At 41.9% G+C, this 21,491-nt stretch overlaps 1 protein-coding gene across 3 annotated transcripts in view; it reads left to right on the top strand.

The window, feature by feature from the left end:
• Nucleotides 1-21,491, top strand: part of DCLK1 (doublecortin like kinase 1) — a 350,660-nt gene that overhangs the window by 220,509 nt on the left and 108,660 nt on the right. The gene's annotated exons all lie outside the window — the stretch shown is intronic.

Genomic DNA, 21,491 nt, shown 5'->3' with positions numbered 1-21,491 from the left:
CTGAGATCACCAGACCCATTAGGAGGTCCTGCCTTTTCCCCTCTGAACAGCCTCCTTCAGCTTTGACTGTGATGGCCTCCTTTCTCACTGTGAATGCAACACCTCTAAAATCCCGTCCACAACGCTACAGCTCTGCGGCTGCTCCTTCTGTTAACAGTGCCGCTATCCCCCTAGTCACCCAGGTTTTAGCTTCTTAACCATTCTTTTTTTTTTTTTAATATTTCACATTTTTTTGGCCGGGTTGGGTCTTACTTGTGGTGCATAGGATCTTTGTCGCGTCATGCAAAATCTTTTGTTGCGGCTCATGGGCTCAGTAGCTGGAGCTTGTGGGCTTAGTTGCCCTGCAGCATGTGGGGTCCTAGCTCCCCCCACCCCCAGAGATCGAACCGGTGCCCCCTGCACTGCAAAGCAGAATCTTAACCATTGGACCACATAGGAAGCTCCTCCTTAGTCATTCTTAATGTACTTATATCCTTCCCTCCTGCTGGATTCACTCCCACGGCTGTGCTGGGTTGCTCAGGCATGTCTGACTCTTTATAACCCCATGGACTGTAGTCTACCAGGCTCCATGTCCATCGGATTCTCAAGGCAGAAATACTGGAGTGGGTTGCCATGCCCTCCTCCAGGGGATCTTCCCGACTCAGGGATGGAACCCCGGTCTCCCACGTTGCAGGCAGATTCTTTACCATCTGAATTACCCAGGAAGCCCATGCCCATAGCTCCCAGATGATAATGGTTCTGCCAGCAGGGCATCTCAACCCTGTCTTCTTCCTTTCTCTTGGCTAGTTAGCACAGTGCACCTCAGAACACAGAAAAGTTGATTCAGGGTAGCCCCCTGGAGCCCTGTTTTCAAAAGGATCCTGAGGCCATATCCAAGCTCCAGGTAGGAAATTGATTAGCAATGTCTGCAGTGGTAAAGCAGTGGAGAGAATGCCACGTGGGCCACGCATTTGCTACAACTAATGGAGTGGATTTGGGACTTTGGAATTAAGGAGACTTCAGTTTCATCCTTGGCTCCTAAACTTGCCACTGGATCGTAGGCAAGTCACTTGTCTTCACTGGGCTTCAGTTTCCTTTGACTGATACAGATATGACAGGTTAACTTGAAGTCAATAAAATTAAACCGAACTAGTATTTGTTAAGTGTTCCCTGTTCATGAAGCAAATCTAAATGTGTTGTTGATGGTTATAAGGGATAAAAAACAGGTATTATCCTTCAAAGTTTCATGCAAAATGTAAGCAAGAGGTGTTATGCTCAGTTCTTCTGCCAATGCCCTAACACAGGCTCTCATTACCTTTCTCCTGAAGTTAACTTCCGGGCTGTTCTCCACACAAATGCTCCGTCACCGAAAAAAAGACTGCTGTGTGTGATACAGCAGGGTGTTGACCCCAGCATTTCGCCGGTTCCCAGCCTTTAGTGTGTCCCTGCTGCTCTCCTGGTAGTGATTCTCCCCTGCTTTCTAGCCTCCATCCCGACCTCCTCCACCGGCTCATGGTCCAGCCCTGGGAGGAGGATGTTGGCAGTCTGGGTTGAAGGATGCTGAGCTCGGGTTTGAGCAGAAAGAGACTTGAGAGGAAGCGAGAGTGAGGGCCAGGAGGTGCTCCTCTTTAACTCCTGATTGGCCTGCCTCTCTTCCTTCTCAAAGTTTCACCCCATTTCCACCCCTACTGTCACCCCACCTTTGCCATCTTATACATTCTCACTTTTTGTACTTAGGTCTCCTCTATCTGATCTTTCAGTTTTCATCTCCCTATTTCAACTATAATACAGAACTGAAGTATATTTTTAAAATTTTTATGTCCTCTGTTCTCAGTTTTACAAGTCAGAGAGAACATTTCCTTATTTCTTGTTTTTTTTTTTTTCTCTCTCAACATCTCCCTTTAAAAAAATTAAATAAAACAAACTTTGTTGAATTCTTTTTCTTTTGCTGAGTTAATTTTTTGATGTGACTTAATAATTCTCATCAAAGAAAAAGTTTCCTAATCTCCTTTAAAATAGGGAACTTGGCTAAAGCATTTCAATTATGACTACATTAACAGAACTTTTAATTTCTGAACCTTTCCCCACATTTATAAAGCAGTAGTTCCCGATGGGGGTCAGTTTTGTGCACGCACACACACACACAGAGGGACATTTGGCAATATGTGGAGATGTTTTTGCTTGTCACTATTAGGAGTGGGAGGTAACACCGCTGGTATCTAGTGGATAGGAGCTAAGGATGCTACTAAACATCCTACAGTGCACAGGGCAGCCCTCAGGATAAAGACCTATCTGGCCCTAAATATCAATATTGCCAAGGTTAAGAAACCCTACTCTAGGGGCTCCTGTGGTAGCTCAGTGGCAAAGAATCCGCCTGCTAACGCAGGAGACTCAGGTTCCATCACTGGTCCTGGAAGATTTCACGTGCCGCAGAGTAACTGAGCTCCTGCACCACAGCTATTGGGCCTATGCTCTAGAGCCCAGGAGCTGCAACCACTGAGCGCACAAGCCACAAGTCCTGAGGCCCACGCGCCCTCGAGCCTGGGCTCACAACAAGAAAGGCCCCTGCAGTGAGGAGCCTGCACTCCACAGCGAGAGGGTAGCCCCTGCTCCCTGCAGCCTAGAGAAGCCCACGCAGCAACCAAGACCCAGCACAGCCATAAATAAATGCATTTTAAAAAAGAAAAGGAGCCCTGCTGTAAATTAGGATAATTCTGTACAGTGCTCATACAGGAAAATTGGTGAATAATTTCTATTAAATGTTTTTTTGTTGAACCTAAAGTCTCTTAAAGCTAAAGGAATTGGCTGATGCTGTCCCCCACATTGATTTAGCCATATTATATTACCCAAGTTTTCTAGATACTTCCATCGGTAGTACTCAGTGAGCCTTTCCTATTTATATTAATATTACTTTATTTTAATTCTTGTTAAGTATTTTCCCACAATGTTGTGTTATAATTAATGAAGAAAAATGCTTAGTAAATGTATTTATTACTATTTATTATAGAATGGGTGTCTTAGTTTTAGAGAAAGCATGAGGGTATTTTCAGTGGCTTTTGAATTTATATTTTAAAAATACTTGTCATATTTTTTAAGGAATTTGATTATAAAATTTTCTAGATCTTTATTCTAATGCTTCCACTTTCCCTAGACTGTCAATACATCTAAAATAAATTTCATGTAGAAATAACTTGTGATATAGAACAGTGAGTGTTTTTTTTTACCAATAGCCTCCTTCTTGTTCTTATTTATAGATGCCATTTTTTTTTTCAAAATTATCATTACTTTAAATATTCGTTTGATTCCTTCTTCACTTTGTCATTTCACATAAGCTTCCACAATTTTAAGTTAGGAACCGATGACCATTTTAGAGGAGGATAAATTATGAAGAGATTATGAAGTTTGATTATACATTAAAGTTCAACCTTGTTAAAATGAGTACAAGTTAATCAGATACATAGTTAACAATTTACATATTCATCACTGTGCTGCCTGGAAATTAGGGCATGTGGTACACAGCTCAGAGAAATTACTGTAATCAGTATTCTTTCTACACAGCCAAACCATGTTTTTATCAGGTTGCTTGTTTGTTATTTTTTTTTCCTATTTGCTTAGTTTGCCAGTGTCTGTAATCATTGTTGGTTGACATCTCTCTCTCTCATAGTACTGTGTACACTTCATTATTTTTTCTTTCATACACACACACCCCTCTTTTTCTCATTCACACATAATTACAGGAAGCACTAGCATGCTTAAGCTGTTCCCTCTCTTGTATTATTATCTGGGGGGCTGGGAACATCGGGCATAAGGGAATGATTGGGAGATGATACCAATCTTTTTTTTATCACTATTTTGATAATATAGTTGAAATCATCATTCTTATTTGGGAAAAAGGAGGGTGTGGACTGGAACCCAAGGTGAACCTTAGTGTCAGCCATGGTATATGTGTATCCCCTCATAACCAGGGAGTCATTTTTGGCTTATAATTTAGGAAATAAACTGTCATGTTCTAAAGCTTAAGAACTGTAGCTGTAGCTAGGCTGTGGCACACGAGCAAAATGGCGCCAAGGGTCATACCAACCAAGGACTGACTGCCCTGGGCTTATTTTATTTTATGCATTGGACACATCTTAAAGCTATAATTCACAATTTATTTCAAGCCAGCCAAGCTGTACGATCTATTTTTCTTCACTGTTGTTGCAAATATACTATAATAATAAGACTACGGCCAATTTTGATTCTGTGTTTACAAAGTTTTGTAGTATAGGAAATGTCTTCTGCTACTGTTTCCTCTTACTCATTAGTAAGAGCCAAGACTTCCAGACGTTTCTGTGTATACCTGTACTCAAAAGACTTCTTCTCAAGAGCTTAGTAAACCAGTACCTAGTAAACCAGTTCTCTAAAACATCAAATACAATTTTAACTGTTAACACTCTCCTTTGTCAGGTGTGTATGTTTTTATAGTATTTTCTAAATCAACTTGATTGTTATTCTCAGTTTTATTTTTAAGAGGGTGATTTGGAACGCTTATGTTTCAGTTACATGGGAGGGGAAGACTTAGCCCACTGCTCACCATCACCACTAATAAAATTCCCCAACTAAATAATGATAAATGTTAGATGATATACTACTTTATTTTTTAATATTTGTCTTAATTAATGTATTTATAATGTATTTATTTGGCTGTGCCAGGTCTTAGTTGCAGCATGTGGGACCTAGTATGCTGACCAGGAATGGAACCTGAGCCCTGTGCATTGGGAACTCAGAGAGTTTTAGCTACTGGACCACCAGGGAAGTCCCAGATGTACTACTTTAAAAGTGTGTTTGTTTCTCATTTTCCTCTCTCTGGTTTATTAGCCTTGGATAGGAAAGAAAGGTTTCCTGCAATATGCATCATCGTGACTGCCTGCCACAGCCCAAACAACGGTGCCCAAGCGTTCATCCGGCACATGGGCGCATTCATCCATTCCAAATTCTCTGCTCTTACTCATACTCGCTCGCTCAGCTGTGCCCAACTCTTTGCATTGTTGTTGTTAATGTTGAGTTGCTAAATCGTATGTGACTCTTTTGAGACCTCGTGGACTGTAGCCCACCAGGCTCCTCTGACCATGGGGATGCTCCAGGCAAGAGTACTGGAGTGGGTTGCCATTATTCTTTGAGTTCCTGAAAAGTCATCTTCACTTTTCCTCATCCACTATCTGGTTCTAGCCAGTTTGACTCACCCTTGGTCCCTGCCGTCCGTTCTTTTTTCTGTGGCTGGGTCAGGGTATTCCATATTTCTCATCCCCTGGCCGGTTTCTTATTTCCAGCCTTGCACTCCTCAATGCTAACCTCCACATTGCATATTAATGTTCTCCCTAAAATGCAAATCAGATCAAGTCAGCCTCTTTCTTTAAAGCATTTCAGTACCTCCTTAACTGCCGCTTTCTTATTCCCTAAGGATAAAGTCTGTGCTCCTTGTAATGGTCCCAAAGACCCTGCATCATCTGGCCCTTAGCTGTTTCTCCAGACTCCTCTTCCTTCATTTTGCAGTTGTAACTGATGACTCGGTAGTAAGTGGTTTTAGTTTTCCACTTCATACACTCCATGCTGCCTTAAGACCTCTCCTGCCCTTGACGATGAGTTCTGGAGCCTGGGGCATCTTGTCTTGATCTGGTTTATATCTGCAGGTTCTTCAAATTTTACTTCAATGAGCCTTCCATCCACAACCAGATGGAGTGTGTTCTTTTCTGAGCATCCAAATCCTACACACAAGTCCCTGTCTCTGTCCCAGCACACCTGCCACTGAATGGTGAAAATGATCTGAATGGTGAAAATGTCTTTCCCTCTAGTGGGAGAATTAACCTAAACTAAGGACCATACTGCAAACCAGTCCATCTTAAAGGAAATCAATCCTGAATATTCTTTAGAAGGACTGAAGCTGAAGCTCCAATACTTTGGCCACCTGATGAGAAGAGCTGACTCATTGGAAAAGACCCTGATGCTGGGCAAGATTGAAGGCAGGAGGAGAAGGGGACGAGAGAGGATGAGATGGTTGGATGGCATCACTGACTTGGTGGACATGAGTTTGAGCAGGCTCCAGGAGATGGTGATGGACAGGGAGGCCTGGCGTGCTGCAGTCCATGGGGCTGCAGAGTCGGACATGACTGAGCGACTGAACTGAGCTGCATGATCGTACCCCGTTTGTCTCAGTGCTAGTCCTGAGCTCATGAGAGATGAAAGAGAATTCCTCTGTGGAGATTTATTGGATCCTTTGGTGAGAAGAGAATTGCTGTTTTCCATATTCTTTCAAACAAAACAGATCATTGTCACTTGTTTTTTCTCTGTATATTGGGTTCTAATAGCATATTTCTATGTATGTATTGTTTCATTTATCTTACTTTTCTGTATGGTTGCTGTATCCAGTCTAATCAAAGCCTCTCAGAAACTTGAATATTTGAGAAGCAATTTTCTTCCCTGTTTCAAGTAAACCTTTGAAGTGTTTCTTTCCCTTTAGAGCAGATGTATGTTTAACCTCTCTTTCCTGAAGTTTCTCTGAATGATGATGTCAGGATGCACCATGTTTCTGTTCTTCTCAGGATGACTGGAAGCAACAGAACATCGTTAGTGAAGTTATGGAGGAGGAAGAGCAGGTTTTATTAAAAGAGGTTTAAGTCTATGGGAGCTAGAAAAAAATATTCATGAAAAGCTCAAGCAACCACTGACAGTGACCTACAATTCTGATAGTCCTTTGGAATGAAGTGTCTTTCTTTTGGGTATCTGTAGAATTATTTTTAAAAATTTGAGTAGTAGATGTATTAGTCCATTTTTCATTAAAAATAATTTATCCTACTTTATCTGAAACCATATTCATTATTCTCAAAGTGAGTTTATCCTCAAGTTTATATAGTGTAGGCAACCCCTGATTTTTCTTTTTTCTGTACTATATAGATTTTTGTTGTTGTTTAGTCAGTAAGTCATGTCTGACTCTCTGCGACTCCATGAACTACAGCACTAAAGGTTTCCCTGTCCATCAGTATCTCCTGGAGTTCACTCAAATTCATGTCCATTGAGTCAGTGTTGCTGTCTAACCAGCTCATCTCTGCCACCCTCTTCTCCTTTTGCCCTCAATCTTTCCCAGCATCAAGGTCTTTACCAGTGAGTCAGTTCTTCACATGAGGTGGCCAAAGTATTGGAGTTTCAGCTTCAACATCAGTCCTTCCAATGAATATTCAGGTTTGATTTCCTTTAGGATGGACTGGATGGATCTCCTCGCTGTCCAGGGGACTTTCAAGAGTCTTCTCCAACACCACAGTTCAAAAGCATCCATTCTTCGGCTCTGAGCTTTCTGGTCCAGCACTTATATCCGTACATGACTACTGGAAAACCATAGATTTGACTGTACAGACCTTTGTCAGCAAAGTGATGTCTTTGCTTTATAATATGCTGTCTAGGTTTGTCATAGCTTGTCATCCAAGAATCAAGTGTCTTTTAGTTTCATGGCTGCAGTCTCCATCTGCAGTGATTTTTGGAGCCCAAGAAAAGAAAGTCTGGCACTGCTTCTACTTTTTCCCCTTCTATTGGCTGTGAAGTGATGGGACCGGATGCCATGATCTTAGCTTTTGAATGTTGAGTTTTAAAGCAGCTTTTTCACTCTCCTCTTTCACCCTCATCAAGAGGCTTTTTAGTTCCTCTTCACTTTCTGCCACTAGAGTGGTATCATCTGCATATCTGAGGTTATTATTTCTTCTAGCAATCTTAATTCCAGCTGGGCATTTTGCATGATGTACTCTGCATATAAGATTGTATCTGGGACCATTTATGGGGCTTTCAGAATACTTCATAAAATTTGTGTAATTGGCCTCTTCTGATTAACATTTTCCTTAGTCTGAGGCACACACACAAAAAAACCTCACCAATATATATATGGGATGGAAAAACTTGACAGTGTTTTCCAATTATGTGTTAAGGATGATTCCAAGGAATTAAATTAGTTTTAGAGAATTTTGCTCATCACTGACTCATTGCATATCTGTGCAAGAGAGAAAGACTATTTACCTTGATTTTTGACTCATACTCTGGGGGTTAAAAATTCAATGATGAAGGTAACAGTCATTCAAAGCTGCTGGAAATAATGTACTAATACCTGTAGTTTTATTCTCTTTATTATGTCTTAGTGAAAGGTCTTCAAGAATAAAAAGCAAAAAAAGTCTACCAGTGAATAATCATTGTAGGTATTTAGCAGACAGGTGGAAGAGATTCTGTAAGAAGTAGTGATTGTATAACTAATTGTTTAATGTGTTGGGTCACACTCCCCTCAGTAAAATGAGAGCTCATGAGAGCATGAAAGTCCCTTAGGATGTGCCCCAGCTGGTACAAGCCAGGCTAAATTTCCTTGAATCATCCAGGGCTAACCTGGATGGCTAATCATCTGCTAACCCATATTGTGGCATGTCAAGTTCTAGAGCATTGATTGACTACACTGAGGAAGAATGATAACCCCAGTGGCTAGAGGAGTAACAAGAACATAGGAGAGGAGGTCAGAAAATGCCCCTCCATCTGCCTTGGCTTCTACCCCAATTGTGAGAATTTGAAAAGAGGGCAGATCAGGGAAGGAGTCTCCGAAGATAAGCCCACTGAAAACCCGTTTCCTAATGGAACTGTGTCCTAGCTGGTACAGAAGATGCTGTGAGCAGTGAGCTGACAAACCACAGTTATTTCTTTTGCACACAGCTCCACTCAGAACTCACCACATTTAATATTTCTTCGTGTTATTGAGACAGGACTCACATACCACGCAGTTAACCCACTTAAAAAGTGTACAATTCAGTGGCTTCTGGGTTGTTTACAGAATTGTGCAAACCTTGACCATGATCACGGTCAGAACATTTTTATCTCTCTAGAAATAAACCCCCTAACCCTTAACTCAGCAGTGGCCACAGGACTGGAAAAGCTCAGTTTTCATTCCAATCCCAAAGAAAGGCAATGCCGAAGAATGCTACTGCACGATTGCCCTCATCTCACACGCTAGTAAAGTAACGCTCAAAATTCTCCAAGCCAGGCTTCAGCAATACGTGAACCGCGAACTTCCAGATGTTCAAGCTGGTTTTAGAAAAGCCAGAGGAACCAGAGATCAAATTGCCAACATCTACTGGATCATGGATAAAGCAAGAGAGTTCCAGAAAAACATCTATTTCTGCTTTATTGACTATGCCAAAGCCTTTGACTGTGTGGATCACAATAAACTGGAAAATTCTGAAAGAGATGGGAATACCAGAGCACCTGACCTGCCTCTTGAGAAACCTATATGCAGTTCAGGAAGCAACAGTTAGAACTGGACATGGAACAATAGACTGGTTCCAAATAGGAAAAGGAGTACGTCAAGGCTGTATATTGTCACCCTGCTTATTTAACTTCTATGCCGAGTACATCATGAGAAACGCTGGGCTGGAAGAAGCACCAGCTGGAATCAAGATTGCCAAGAGAAATGTCAATAACCTCAGATATGCAGATGACACCACCCTTATGGCAGAAAGTGAAGAGGAACTAGAAAGCCTCTTGATGAAAGTGAAAGAGGAGAGTGAAAAAGTTGGCTTAAACTCAACATTCAGAAAATGAAGATCATGGCATCTGGTCCCATCTTTTCATGGCAAATAAATGGAGAAAGAGTGGAAACAGTGTCAGACTTTATTTTGGGGGGCTCCAAAATCACTGCAGATGGTGACTGCAGCCATGAAATTAAAAGATGCTTACTCCTTGGAAGAAAAGTTATGACCAACCTACATAGCATATTGAAAAGCAGACATTACTTTGTCAACAAAGGTCCGTCTAGTCAAGGCTAAGGTTTTTCCAGTGGTCATGTATGGATGTGAGAGTTGGACTGTGAAGAAGGCTGAGCATGGAAGAATGGATGCTTTTGTCGCAGCACTGTTTATAATAGCCAGGACATGGAAACAACCTAGATGTCCATCAGCAGATGAATGGATAAGAAAGCTGTGGTACATATACACAATGGAGTATTACTCAGCCGTTAAAAAGAATTCATTTGAATCAGTTCTGATGAGATGGATGAAACTGGAGCCAATTATACAGAGTGAAGTAAGCCAGAAAGAAAAACACCAATACAGTATACTAACACATATATATGGAATTTAGGAAGATGGCAATGACGACCCTGTATGCAAGACAGGAAAAAAGACACAGATGTGTATAACGGACTTTTGGACTCAGAGGGAGAGGGAGAGGGTGGGATGATTTGGGAGAATGGGAATTCTAACATATATACTGTCATGTAAGAATTGAATCTCCAGTCCATGTCTGACGTAGGGTGCAGCTTGCTTGGGGCAGGTGCATGGGGATGACCCAGAGAGATGTTGTGGGGAGGGAGGTGGGAGGGGGGTTCATGTTTGGGAACGCATGTAAGAATTAAAGATTTTAAAATTAAAAAAAAAATAAAATAAAAAAAATAAATTGCCAAAAAAAAAAAGAAAAAAAATAAAAAAGAAAAAAAAAAAAAAAAAAAAGAATGGATGCTTTTGAACTGTGGTGTTGGAGAAGACTGTTGAGAGTCCCTTGGACTGCAAGGAGACCCAACCAGTCCATTCTGAAGGAGATCAGCCCTGGGATTTCTTTGGAAGGAATGATGCTAAAGCTGAAACTCCAGTACTTTGGCCACCTCATGGGAAGAGTTGACTCATTGGAAAAGACTCTGATGCTGGGAGGGATTGGGGGCAGGAGGAGAAGGGGATGACAGAGGATGAGATGGCTGGATGGCATCACTGACTCGATGGACGTGAGTTTGAGTGAACTCTGGGAGTTGGTGATGGACAGGGAGGCCTGGCATGCTGCGATTCATGGGGTCGCAAAGAGTCGGACACGACTGAGCGACTGAACTGAACTGAACTGAACCTGCAACAGTCCTACGGTTCATTTTTATTCAAACAGAAGGAGAAAAATCTTATATGTATAAACCTAGATTTATAATATAGTTCTTTTGTTGTACAGAAGTAATGTTAAAATTGAGGGTAAGGCAACTGTGATTGTTAAACATTTTTATTATTAGTTTTTTTATTGTAAATTTTGACATTTTGTGCTATTTTCTTGAGACAGAACTCCAACGTAGAGTCTACCTAAGTTATGTGCATTTTTGGTCATTTCCAGAACCTATATTGTCACCCACCTAATGAAAATGTTCCTTGAAAACACTTTGTGACCTTTTGTTTAAATTTCATATTGGATGGGTTCTTTACAATAATTAATTCCCAGAACCTATAAAATAAAAGTTTCTCTAATTACAGTGCAAAACAATTAATTATGTGAGGCAAAACACTATAAAAATGTAAAGTCAGGAGACAAATTAAAAATAGTATGTTTGTTAAACATACCCTATAAAGGACTAAATTTTGTAAAAGAGAGAGTATTAAGCAGTAAAGAAAAGGACAAACAACAAAAAATAGTTGAAGGATATGGACACGCAGTTCAGAAGCAAGAAATTTCCAATGATTTATAAATAAGGAGAAGGACATGGCAACCCACGCCAGTACTCTTGCCTGGAGAATTCCATGGACAGAGGAGCAGGACAGGCTACAGTCTATGTAATCGCAAAGAGTCGGACATGACTGCGTGACTAACTTTTTTTTTCAAGCTTTCAGTTTGCTAAGTAGTAATGAACTGAAAATGAACACAACGGTGAAACCCCATTTTTACTTAAAAGGTAAAAAAAGCGTTGGGAAAGTATGAAGGAAGACTCTCTCATGCAAAGTTGATAAGAGATTGGTGAGTGCCAGACAGTACCAATTTGTAAAACTTTTAAAGGCATATCTGTCTTTGATCATTGATCTGGCAATGATCATTCTCTGTCTCTAGAAAATGTTGTGCACAGATGCACAGAAATATATTTATAAAGGTTATTGTAGTTTGTTTGTAATAACAAAAATCTAGAGAAAAAAGTAAAAGCTGTCAGTCTAGCCAGATAAGTAAATGAGGATACTATGCTGTCCCTAATAAGCATTAGGTCAACCCAGATGGGCCAATATTGTAACTTGTCCAATATATATTGCTAAGTAGGAAAAAAAATCAAAGTATCAATATTGTGTATTATATTCTACTTTAATACAAAAGAACACATGCATACTCATATGTACACATATACATATTTATGTGTGCTTGAATTTTATGACAGACTACCAAGAAATTGTTATCAGTTAGCACCCCTGGGTGGGTGCTGAACTAAGATAGGAAGTGGGAGGAAATAATTTTTTATTGCATGTCCTTCTTTACTATTTAGATCCACGCTTAATATTTGAATTTTGTAAAATTTCAGAACATTTTCCCGTTTAAAGAGCAACACTGTGTCATACAGAAAGTTGGAAATGCAGAAAAGCATAAAGAACAACTTAAAAGCAATTTCTTGACCTAAGGTTTGGAAAAATCATTGTTAAAGCTATTCAGAAATATTTTTAAAATATTTATTTGCATGCATGTGCACTGGAGAAGGGCATGGCAGCCCACTCCGGTGTTCTTGTCTAGAGAATCCCATGGACAGAGGAGCCTGGCGGGCCACAGCCCACGGGGCTGCACAGAGTTGGGCACGACTGAGCGGCTGAGCACGCAGGGATGCTTGCACACTATGCTCTCTTTTTTTGCTCATAAACATTCCTTATCATTAAATAGTCCTTCACAGTACTTTTAAAATAAATATGTCATTATTAATTATATGGCCATGATAGGTTGTTAGTGCATTCTCTTCATTTCTCTTCATAAATTGAAAGAAAAAATATTTGAGAGAGATTGGTAATCAAGGTGGTAAGAGGTCTGTAAAAATAAAAATGCTATAGACGAGGACTGGATGGTGAGTCAGAATCAAAAGCCAAATTCCTTTTTAAAAAACAGCATATATCATGCAATCTTAAAAAAAAAAAAAGGTGAGGAAATGACTCAAAATTATAGCATGTTTTCTGCTGTATTCCTAATAAAATTGCCAAAATGTAATTTAAATAATTAAGAGGAAAATGTTAAAAATCAATAAATCATCAATCACTTTCTAATAAAGAAAGAGGAACAAATCTGGCTTATCAACTTTAAGAAGTGGTTGCCAAGGAAAGACAAAGCAGATTCTAGTGTGGCAGAGCGTGGCACAGCTCCTAACTCCTGTTTGGGATGATTTACTGCTTTCTTTTAACTTTTTTGCACTTTTAGAATTTTTATAATAGTTATAGGTCCTATTTATAAAAATAATAAATCCATCAGAAAGCATTTTTGGTAGATTATTTTCAAAGAAAAATTATGAAATTAGGCATTAAAATTTGAAATTTCTATGTATAACCATGTTTTCTCCATTAAGTGGGGCCCAGTAGACCTCCCTAGAATCCTATGGTTGCTAAGAGACCATCCTGTTAGATATCTTCTGTCCTAGCCAGAAGATGCTTTAATTTTCTTTAAAAATAAAAATTATCAGGTACATGATGTGCCAGGAAGGATGGGGAGAACAAGCTCACTCATCTGTTTTCTAACTCAAACAGATTTTTAAAAATTATTTTAATTCATTGCTGCTAATATTTTTGGAAAGGAAAAAAATCTCTATGTGAAACTGAATGTCTTTAAACATGGCTTGACACTTTCCTCTCTGTTTTGGAAATAAAGAGTCAAATTCGCCACAAAAATGCAAGTTTACCTTAGCTCAGCATTGCAGTTTACTGAGTAAATATTTGAAGATGATAAATCTAGCCACAGAAAGCAAGTGATCTACTGAAGTGATTTAGTGAACTCCTGGGCCAGAGATAGCTACCTTGTGGACTGCAGTAATGACTTATTTGTTTGATGGCTAAGGGCCAAATGCAGAAAAATTATCTGATTTCAGGCAGCTTTCCAGCAAGTCTACCCTAATGTCTCCCTTCTAACCAGATCCCTTTCCTTGAAAGACCACAATCCCTCTAAAATCCTATATACTGTCATATTAGAAGGCTGCCTTCATGTGACTACAATATTTATTAGCTTTGAAATACTATAACCCAGGGACTTACATAAGTACTGAACAGGGAATTCATTTCAAGCTGCATTTGACCCCTTGTTTTAAAGGTGATCTTCAAATAGGTTTAAGGGGAATAAATCAAGATTTCAACCCAGAGTCTGCCTTCTCCTAATAAAACAAAAGAAAAGAAAAGAGGCTTTAAATGTTTCTAACCTTTTTCTTCTTTTCTTCACTCTAGAGTAGAAGATTAATCTCATCTACCCAGAGATGTAATTTAATGTCTGTCATTTGGAATAGAAGGGAAAATAGATAAATGGCTCGTGAAGGAGGTGCTTTCAAATTAAACTATACAACCAAGGATTTTATTAGGCGGTTGATGCGAAGGATACTTCTCATTAAAAGGAAAGTCAAGTAACAAGGAGACATGAGAAACGGTAATAAATATGACACTTTGGGGCAAAAGTGAGGAAAGGAAATCTTAAGTTTTCAGAGCAGAGAATTACCCAGAAGAATTAGCTCACTCTTAAAGTGTCTCCCTCATGTTCCATGAATGTGAAAGAATTTAGAAAGAAGAAATGATTTAGAAATGTGTTTGATCCAGGAAAACTCTGCCATTCATAACTTTACATTCTCTGAGTACGTGTGGCTGAAAATTCATCCCTTTCCTATTTGTGCAGATGTCAGTTCAGTTCAGTCATGCAGTCATATCCCCTCTTTGCGACCCCATGGACTGCAGCACGCCAGGCTTCCCTGTCCATCACCAACTCCCTGAGCTTGCTCAAACTCATGTCCGTCGAGTTGATGTTGCCATCCAACTATCTCATCCTCTGTCGTCCCCTTCTCCTCCTGCCTTCAATCTTTCTCAGCATCAGGGTCTTTTCCAAGGAGTCTGTTCTTCACGTCAGGTGGCCAAAGTATTGGGTTCCAGCTTCAGCATCAGTCCTTCCAATGAATATTCAGGACTGATCTCCTTTAGTATGGACTGGTTGGATCTCCTTGCAGTCCAAGGGACTCTCAAGAGTCTCCTCCAGCACCACAGTTCAAAAGCATCCATTCTTCAGCACTCAGCTTTCTTTATGGTCCAACTCTCACATTCATACACAAGTACTGGAAAAACCATAGCTTAGGCTAGACGAACCTTTGTCGGCAAAGTAATGTCTCTGCTTTTTAATATGCTGTCTAGGTTGGTCATAGCTTTTCTTCCAAGGAGCAAGTGTCTTTTAATTTCATGGCTGCAGTCACCATCTTCAGTGATTTTGGAGCCCAAGAAAATAAAGTCTGTCACTGTTCCCATTGATCCCTCATCTATGCCATGAAGTGATGGGACTGGATGCCATGGTCTTAGCTTTTTGAATGTTGAGTTTTAAGTCAGTTTTTTTACTCTCCTCTTTCAGTTTCATCAAGAGGCTCTAGTTCTTGTAACTCTGTCCTAAACAAATGTCTGAGCTGTAAGAGGTCAGGGATTAAGCTATGCACGGAGATGAGCTCCTAGGTAATAGTCTTCCCCCAGTGTGCTTAGTTAGAAACTGGCAATCTTGGTTGAAACTGTTACCAGTGGCTCCCTCTTCCCAGATCCCCTCCCATTTTCTTTTATTCTCCCCATACCACTTCTTCCTCCTGGACACTGACTCACATGAAACAAGGTGAAAGGGAAGGTTTGAGAAGTGAATACAGCATCCTTTGTGATCTGTGAGCAACCCAGATTACGCAGCCAGAAATTCAGTGGGTCACAAAAACTATGGCAAATATCTTGTCTGGTTGTCCTCTTGTTTTAATGGTTCCATCCTAAATTCAAAGACCCATGTGAGCTGCTTAAAAGTGCAGGGCCAGTAACAGCTGAGAAATTCACCAGGAATGCCCATGTCATGTTGGTTCCCCCATTTTCGGGTGTTCGCCCCACCTCCTTGCTCATTCAGACAGTGTGGCACTTGGACAACCTGGAGTGTCCCCCAGGCCTTTAACATGTAGCCTTCTTAGCTGTATTTGACAAGCGTGTCCCCTATGTGATTGCTAACTGTAGAAGAGCAGGGTTTATCTACTGAAGCAAGCTCTTCACTTTGTCAAAAACAGAAGCAACAGAACATATCTTCTCTGTAGCCGCGTTGCAAGCTAAATGGTAGGGGAGTTGCCATCAGCTGAAAACACAGTTGCCTCCTCAGCAAGGATTGCAGGGATGAAGTGGGGTGGCCCCAGAGAAGCTTAGACTATATTAATGACCCTAGAAAGTGGAGCACCTAGAAACATATCTCATAGTTCTATTAAACCTGCGAAACTTTGTCTCTGAGCTTTAAGTCGTTTTTATCCTATTTAATCTCTCAATGAAATAACCAGACTTGCTATTTTCCCTGAAGCCGTGGAACAGTCAAAAAGCTATTGACAGACTATAAAAGTTGCCCTGTTGTGGGCAGTGTCTATTTTCTGTACTGATTATGAAAAGATGGAAAGAATGTATTTCATCCCTGTGTCCTGGGGTCTCTCATGCTGCTGATCTTCAAAGAGTACCCTGGACACCCACAGGCATAACTGATTCCCAGAAAATGAATTTCTGTGCAGCACTTAGGTTAATTTCTCCAGTGAATCTCCCTGATGGCACTCTTGAAATACTCTTAGCAGGAAAGTGTTGCTTGTATGGTATCAATGGGGAACTTTTACTAAGAGTTTTTGTTTCTTCGGGGTAGGTACTTCCATGATACCCCTAAGAAGTCATTTATTCTAAAGCCTGCTGATGGTTAAAACAATATCTAAACCATTGTGGGAAAACCATTGGCTGCCGTGCTTCTAACTATTTCCTTGGAAGGAAATAAGAGCTTTCTTAAGAACCTAGTCAACTTTTATTATCCCAGAGAAGGAAATGGCAACCCACTCCAGTATTCTTGCCTGGAGAATTTCGTGGACAGAGGAGCCTGGTGGACTACAGTCCATGGGGTTGCAAAGAGTCGGACACGACTGAGTGACTAACACACACTCAGAGCATTTATTATCTAGCAGCTTTTCTTTATGTTCTGATTTTTTGTGCTCTGAAATGCACATGTTTCTGTTACCTGTTCCTTCCCTGAAGCAGCTGAGTTTTGTCAACCTCTGTGATTGTCCCTGTTCCTTGAAGGCAAACCCTCTAAATTAAATTCTTTCCCACTGAGACTTTGCTCGGAAGTAGATTTGAATCGTTAGTCTTGAGCATCATTAGTCCCTTCATAACCATGTAACTTCAGCTTGTCATTTCTCATGACAGTCATTCTGCCTGATTACTTTCTTCTGCACCAGAGTCTGAATCTTTATTCCTGGTCTTCTAGTTAAGACTTTTTCCCCCTTGGTTTCTCTGTTGATTTTTAAAAAATTTTTTCTCCTTGAGATGACAGTGCAGACTCAAAGATGATTTTGTTTGGATAATTATCTTCTCAAATCTTTACTTTGCCTCAAGACATGAAAGAGAGGTGACCCCTAAGTACCATTTACCTCATGTTGATATGTTTGAGTGTCTTTTCTCAGGAAGAGACTTACCTCATTATTCCTCAAATGCAGGAACTTCTTCCTGGTGAAAAATCTCTGTTCCCAGTTAAGCTTGGTGTGTACTCCACAGAACATTTACATGAGGGTAGATGACTTTCTGGACTTACCAGGTGGCTCAGCGGTAAAGAATCCACCTGCCAGCACCGGAGATGCAGGTTGGATCCCTGGGTGGGGAAGATGCCCTGGAGGAGGAAACGGCAACTCACTCCAGTACTCTTGCCTGAAGAATCCCATGGACAGAGGAGCCTGGTGGGCTGTGACCCATGGGGTTGCAAAGAGTTGGGAACGACTGAGCATGCACGCATGCGTGTGTATGACTTTGTGGGAACTTCTTTGGTACATGAGCCCTTCCCCCCACCAAGGACCTAGTTCTTCTGCTTTAAGCAACAGGTGGTGAGCTGGCCAGGACAGGCTCGCCTCACACGGTGCCCTTCGCCATTGTACCATGGATATTTCCCGCTAGAGCAGTGCACCTAAATCTCTTTCAGTGCCACCCAGGGTACTAATCAGAAATAGAAATTCCCAGATCCTCATCCTGAGTTACTGCACAAAACATCTGGGGAAGGGGTTTGGGAGGTTGTGTGTTCAACAGTGACCCCCAAGTGATACAGTACAATACTGCCCCTCAGGAAGATGCTGGACTATGTCTGTTACTTAATTCCTTTCTTGAGTTACTGATTATCATTTATTACCATCTATGGCCTGTTTCTTAAGTTACCCTTTGAGTGTAAGAGTCATAATCATCTGAGGTGCTTGTTCAAGATGCAGATGCCTGGACTTTGAGATCAGAACCTCTAGGGCCTGGATCCAGGGAACCTGTTGTTGTTGGTTTACATGCTCCCTTTGATCAGAATAGGGCATCCCTGGATAGTTCTAGAGTGGTTCTTCTCAAGCTTTAATGTGAGTCCAGATTTCCAAGAACACTGGAAAAACGCACCTTCTGGGTCAGTAGGTCTGGAGTGGGGCCTGAGATTCTACAAGCTCTCAGGCGATGTCGAGGCTGCTGGTCCATGGACCACATCAGCACGAGATGCTAGCTGCTGCTGCTAAGTTGCTTCAGTCGTGTCTGTGCGACCCCATAGATGGCAGGCTCCTCTGTCCCTGGGATTCTCCAGGCAAGAACACCAGAGCAGGTTGCCATTTCCTTCTCCAATGCATGAAAATGAGAGGTGAAAGTGAAGTCGCTCAGTCGTGTCCAACTCCTAGCGACCCCGTGGACTGCAGCCCACCAGGCTCCTCCATCCATGGGATTTTCCAGGCAAGAGTACTGGAGTGGGATGCCATTGCCTTCTCCGCAAGATGCTAGAGAATGTCCCTAAACAAGATGGCCTAAACTCTCGGACAGCACAGAGCCCGTGACTCTGTTTTGATGGGAGGAGAGTAACCCCATCTAAGCTATGACTCGTCTCGATCTCATGAAGGCGGCACAGGACAGTTCAGAACAGAACCTCACCCGCTGTGAACGGCACACGCAGCATTATCAGCGTCATCACTGTGGGCTGCCCTGTGACTCTACACCTTTCCCTTTCTCAGGGAGCCCCATGGGGACCTCCTGACCCCTGAACCACTTGGGGCTGGGCTGGAGCCACTGGACCAAAGATGTACACTTATTTCTGTAGGAGTGGGATAAAGTCAGGCATAAAAGGAGCCTTACTGTACAGGACAGAGCTATGAAATTTTATGTCAATTCACCTTCCATGTTTTTCGTTTGTTTTTCTCTCAGAGAGATTTGTAATTCACTTTTTTCTTCCTTTTGGTCCTTAGGTAATTTGTCTGTTTCCTACCTATCTTTCAGATCATTTCCATCTTGTAACTAATGATAACCAGGTGGTTATGAGTTGTTAATAAATGTGAACTGCGGTTCTCCTTTCAAAGTCTACTTTCGGCTGAGCCTCAGGGCGACAGTTTGTTGTTTTTGAAAATTTGAGTTAGGACCAGATCTAAGTAGGATGGATGCTTTTTGTTTTTTCAAGGCTGATTTATCCTGCTAATCTCTCTCCTCAGACTGTTAGTTAAATCCTTTGTTCCAAATGCCACATTGCACAATTACTACAAATGCTGAGCCTCTGTATTTTTTTTTTAAGTGATTTTCTTTTCTGTGGACCAGAGTGGCAGAAAGTTTCTGGTCTGTGGATTGATACTATCGGGATCACCTGGGGATTTTTTTTTTTTCTTTTTAATGCTTCAGGTTCCATCTCCAGTGATTCTAATTCAGTTGGTCAAAAGAAGGACAAGAGTTCTGCATTTTTAGAGTGGGAAAGTCTGTCCTTTATCCTGAAGGGGGACCATGGGCCTTGGTAAACTCCTGGTCTCTCCTGCCTTCAGCACATGAAGCCACTATGTTGTGCAGACCAGTCAGCAGGTCTCAGAAGTACAGAAGTACGCTGGACAAAGGGCGTGTAAGCAGGGGTGACCTGCCCACTCCCCACACCAACCCCACCGAGAGCCCCCTCAAGCCTGGGGCTGGACCACCACACTGTATGTCAAGTCCTCCTCGTCCATGCATTCTATTTCCTGTGTCCTGGTCCAAGCCACCGCCCTTCCTCACCTAGGTTAGCCCCAAGGTGATGGCAGGAGGAGAAAGGGACGACAGAGGATGAGAGGCTTGGATGGCATCACTGACTCAATGGGGGTGAGTCTGAGCAAGCTCCGGGAGTTGGTGATGGACAGGGAAGCCTGGCGTGCTGCAGCCCATGGGGATGCAAAGAGTTGGACACGATTGAGCGACTGAACTGATCTTTCAGACTCGCAAGCCTGAACATTTCAACGCTTTTGTTTAAACTCCTCTGTAACTTTCTTACTTCGGTAAAATCCAGACGCCTCATTTACTCTTCCCAATCCTGACTCTCTCTGGCCCCTGCCTCCCTCTTTCCTGTAATCTACCGGTGGCTGGTTCCCTCCTGTGTTCGGAGCTCACCTTCAGTGTCCTCTACTCGCAGAGCCCTTCTCTGGCCCTGTACACACTGGCCCTGTCCCCCTGTAGAGGAACCACTCGCCCGCCACTCGCTGTCACTGTCACAGCGTCTTCTTTCCTTGACAGCGGTTACAAAATCTGCTCTTGCTCTTGCTTTTGTGTTTTAAGGCCCATTTCATCTCCTACAGTATAAACTCCCACCAGAGCAGGTGCCGTGTCTCCTCATTCACTGCTGTATCCTGGCTCCTAAACAGCAGGAACTTGGTAAATATTTGCAAAATAGATGAATAGATGAACAGGGAAGGATGAGCGGAAGTGAGACAGCACAAGGGTGGAGCTGTTCCTCCTGCAGGGAAATTAGTGTTCTCTAAAGGCCAGAGGCAGGAAGACACTTAGTGTTTGTCAGAAACTGCAGTAGTGTGTACAGAGGAAGGAGGAGAGAAGAGCTGAGGTGGGCAGGGACCTTACAGGCTGTGCTCGGCATGTTCTCAAGGAGCAGCAATGAGTCCTAGAAGGGCTTTAGGCGGGGGAGTAACAGCAGAATCCTGACAAAAATTTTCAAGAAAGGTTTGTCCTAAAGTTGCATCACACACACTGTGGTAGGTTGAATGACCACCCAAGAATGGCAACTTGTAAATGTTCCCTTTCTTCATGGTCCATTGTAAATGGACCATAAAGAAAGCTGAGCACCAAAGAATTGATGCTTTTGAACTGTGGTGTTGGAGGAGACTCTTGAGAGTCCTTTGGACTGCAAGGAGATCCAGCCAGTCCACCCTAAAGGAAATCAGCCCTGAATATTCATTGGAAGGACTGGTGCTGAAGCTGAAACTCCAATACTTTGGCCACTTGATGGGACGAGCTGACTCATTTGAAAAGACCCTGATGCTGGGAAAGATTGAAGGCAGGAGAAGAAGGGGACGAGAGAGGATGAGATGGTTGGATGGCATCACCGACTCAATGGACATGAGTTTGAGCAAGCTTGGGGAGTTGGTGACGGACAGGGAAGCCTGGCGTGCTGCAGTCCATGGGGTCGCAGAGTCAGACACCACTGAGCAGCTGAACTGACTGACTGACTGAAATGTTCCCTCACTTAGAAAAAGCTTCTCTGCAGATATAATTAAGTGAAAGATCTTTAGATGAGGG

Source organism: Capra hircus, chromosome 12 (assembly GCF_001704415.2).
Source record: "Capra hircus breed San Clemente chromosome 12, ASM170441v1, whole genome shotgun sequence".
Classification (NCBI taxonomy): domain Eukaryota; kingdom Metazoa; phylum Chordata; class Mammalia; order Artiodactyla; family Bovidae; genus Capra; species Capra hircus.
The sequence above is the reverse complement of the archived record's forward strand: the minus strand, read 5'-3'. Positions and strand labels throughout refer to the sequence as shown.